Genomic DNA, 4,166 nt, shown 5'->3' with positions numbered 1-4,166 from the left:
GGACCGCAGTAATGAAGGGCGCCATGAGAGTAATTATTCTCATTAAAAATGATTCAGTGAGGATATTTGAGCTTTTAGTGAGAATATCTACCCTCGTTAAAAGCTATTTTTTTGTAGTGCATGATAGTTGTCATTCTCTCACTACTAGAAAACTATCAAACAGTAGACGGAAAATTTCGTCAGAAATCGCCAAATTCTGTCACTAAATCATCTTAGAGACGGAATTTGTGACGGATTGAATCCGTGGTTATATCGATCGACGCAGATTTCACTTACGTTTATAGTGACGGAATTTTGTGACGGACTGGAGACGGAATTCCGTCACTGCAGGAGACGGAATTAGAAACGGAATTAAACGTTAGAAAGTCCTCACGTATTTACTGACGTTTTTCCGTCACTATGTTATTACAAAATACAATGAGGAATTCCGTCTCAATATAATGTTATTTTAATACAAAATAATGCATTTGAAGGAATGTTCATTTAAAGGAATTCCGTCTCAATATTCATTTTATAATTCATTTCAGTTCTATGTGCTCATAATCAATAGCAAATTTAACAAGGAACTGAAAACAATTGTACAAAACAATAAATAAGAACCAAGATAAATTTGTACATAATGTTTGCAATTGCAAGAGTTGGAAATTTCTGCTATCAAAAGTAGTCACATTTTGTTTTTAATATATGAGTTGTTGATCTTGTCATTGAGAGAGTTTACAAACAACCTCCCGTCCACTTGTTCCCTTAAAAGACGATTTTGCTCCAAAGATCCATTCATTGCACGAACAGCCCTGCATGAGTTCATGACATCTTGAATAATCTCTCTATATAAGCTTTAACAAAATTGTCACATTCCATAGAAAATTAAATCTGTCAAATAATATAAGACAAACACGAAGTAGTAAGATACTGAACTAGTAACCAAAGCCTACACGGAGACAAAAGTGCACATATTCACGCTGTATCCAAAGCAAGCTATATTTTTGAAACATAAACTGCTAGAAAATAGATGAACTGTGATGGAAATATCAAAGAATTAGCTAATTTTTTTGCGATATTTTCAGAGAATTGAACGGATTAGATTCAACAGACTGCTTGTAGAATACATTGACATTGTGCAAACTATTATCAGTAAAACAACATAGTGAAGAAGCATGATTATGGCAGTTAGTTCATAGATTAAACTTAGACCCATATCATACATTAAACATAACGACCATCACAAAAGAAAGCATTTAACCTAACATTAATAGGCTTAAGGTTGGCAAACCTTAAGAAACATGAGACAAGAAATTAAATACCTAGACATATGGGGATTGCGATCCACATTGTGATTCTTTGGATGATTGTACACAATCAGCTCATATGCATTTACTGGACCACCTAATAAATGGGTCTGCAACATATGAAAAATCAGCGGTAGTTCAAATCAGCAGGTGTCAAAATGAACTAGTTCAAATCAGCAGGTGTCAAAATGAACGAATTAAAAAACATAGACCTTTTCATATTGCGAACCGCATGGTATAACAGACCGGGTGTCTGAGGTTAGTGTTAATACTAAATGACGTCGAAAATTACAGAAGAAGATTTAGGTGAAGCACATAGTTTAATATTTATATAGAGAAAAAATGGTAACTTGAAAAAGCAACAAAATTCAGTTGTTCTATCTATTGTTTAAGCCTCTCAAATCTCTGCCTAAGCTAACCTAATTTTCTACTTCAACATATTGAAACATACAGAGAAAGCTACCACAACAATGCTTTAAAACAGTATCACAATTCCTTAAAGATATAGAAATGGAAAATAAGAGCAAATTCTGGTTTCTATCTAATCTGACTAATGTAAAATATATACCCCCTCACACTTTTTTATTCTCTTCCACTCTTTCCTAATATCATAAAGGGCGCCCGGTGCACTATGCATCCCCGCGAAGCTAGGGTCCGGGGAGGGGTCCCACCACAAGGTTGTACTGGGGCAAGCCTTTCCTTGCCAATTTTTTTTGGCAAGATGCCGCTCCTAAGACTCTAACCCGTGACCTCTCGGTCACACGACAACAACGTTTACCTTGCATAAAATCAAAAAAAAATTACAAACCTAAAAATTGCTCCAATAAGTTAGTCTATCTATAAACAGAAAGTCCCGACAAATGCACTCTTTCCTAATATCATATTCTAATTACCAATCTCTATCATATTAAGCTATCAAACAAATCAAATCAAAGCTGAAAACTTGAAACTGAAATTATGGATTTAAAAGGTACCAAACACAATCTAATCTATTTAACCAATGAGCTTTCAAAAATCTCACAGCAAGTAGCAAAGAGAACCAAAAGGGTGGAAAAATGCAAGTGTTGCTGCTCCTACTACCTTTGTATCCCATGCCATCCATTTATCTTTATCTTTTAGCTTTTATCTCTTTTTAAATCACTTTAATTACTATTAATAATAACTAAACTTTCATATCTTATTACTATAGTCTCTTAGTCCTAAACATCCAGTCCAGTATTTAGTTGAAGACTGTACAATGAAATTAACACATCAATAAAATTTAAATAGATCATAAACGATATTTATTGTATATTTTACCCAAACGACCTTTAGTTGTGAGGATATAGTGTCTAAGTAGCACTTTCTCATGAAACCATAATGAGCTTAAACAAAAAGGTAAGGCCTAACAATATCTATTATATATTATCTCTAACACAATATGCAAAGATCTCTTGAATTTCAAAACATGTACAACACAAGCTCACTCTATAACCATATATTAGAGTTCGGGAATAAAATTAAGCCCTTGGATAAACATCCTTTATCATCAAAGAGGAAAATGATAGGAAGCATTATCGTGCACTGAGAAGAAAAAGAAGCCATTCAATTCAATTAAGCACAAAGAATATATAAAAGTTTAATTGAATTCTGAAAGAGAAAATGGAATTAAGCATACTTTAAGAAGATTTTCAGCAAGTATGCTTTAATGAGAGTTTGAGGCACTGCCCTGGTACAAGGAAACAAGAAAAAAAAATTAGCTGCTCTCACTTTCAAATGGTAATATAATATCCCAAAAGGCTTAAGTGACCAAAAGCATGGGACCTGAAATAATGGAGGACCAAAATCTTGTAAAAACAATAATTGATTATCAAGCTTTATTTCACTAACTGTATCATGACTATTGATACCTCTTAACAAATTTCATTTTGAACTTTCTCAAACCTCAAAAGACTATTTTAGAACTAACTAAATTCATAGCATCCATGAGCTTCAATTTGAAAAATTCTAAAATCACAGAGACTATGATTTTAACTCAAATTCCGGAGACATGATCAAGTGGCTTAATAAATAAAATATAGACAAACCTAATTATAACAACTTCAGTAAAAAATGAACGCAAGAACTATATTAGAAAAAAAAATTTCAAGCTTCTACAATTTTAAATTGGTAAAAAGGCAACCAAATTCAATCTAAAAATTAAGCAGGAGGATGACAGCACAAGCAAATCTATATCTTCTGCTCTTGAAATGCATACCAGATTAAAGGAAAGAATCGAAGCTTGCACTGAGCAGTGAAGATGGCAAAACCCAACCATGGTTGATTAGTGGTTGTCGGAGTGGCCACTCCGGAGTGTCCCTTGGTGATTATAACAGAGGCCATTGTTAATTCAAAGATTAGCAATAGAAATAGAAAGGAAAACACAGAACATAACTATTTAGACAACTAATTGAGCCCAGAATCAAAGGGGAAGGAAAGGACATACATATACCTAATTTTCCTCAACCCATGTCCAGCCAACGCGAGAGAGAGAGAGAGAGAGGTCAGATAGATACTTCCGAGCACCCAACCTCGCAAGCAGTGTTCAATCGAGAAGATTGCAGTGAAGAATAGAAGATTGAGGTGAAGAATAGAAGATTGCAGTGAAGAATCGCAATTCGCAAGAGTTATCGTAAGGAGAGAACTTGCAGGAATGATACGCTCAAGAACAGATAAAACCCTAGACCTTTGTATATATATATATTTTTTTTATTTAATATTATATAAAATAAAATTATGACACTACTTTTTGGTTGTGACGGAATGATAGAAATCGTCTCTGAAAACGACATCATATTAAGACGGAATAATTTCCGTCTCGCATTCCGTTAAGCAAATATGCGGGAATTCTCCCGCCCGTTC

At 34.0% G+C, this 4,166-nt stretch overlaps 1 long non-coding RNA gene across 1 annotated transcript; it reads right to left on the bottom strand.

The window, feature by feature from the left end:
• Window positions 1–503: 503 nt before the first annotated feature.
• LOC136209921 (uncharacterized) lies at window positions 504–3,957 on the bottom strand. Its single transcript, XR_010677720.1, has 4 exons — window positions 3,757–3,957; window positions 3,523–3,623; window positions 2,944–2,994; window positions 504–791 (listed from the first exon to the last, which is right to left on the bottom strand). It is a non-coding gene; the product is annotated as an uncharacterized lncRNA (long non-coding RNA).
• Window positions 3,958–4,166: the final 209 nt, after the last annotated feature.

This window comes from Euphorbia lathyris, chromosome 10 (assembly GCF_963576675.1).
Source record: "Euphorbia lathyris chromosome 10, ddEupLath1.1, whole genome shotgun sequence".
Classification (NCBI taxonomy): domain Eukaryota; kingdom Viridiplantae; phylum Streptophyta; class Magnoliopsida; order Malpighiales; family Euphorbiaceae; genus Euphorbia; species Euphorbia lathyris.
The sequence above is the reverse complement of the archived record's forward strand: the minus strand, read 5'-3'. Positions and strand labels throughout refer to the sequence as shown.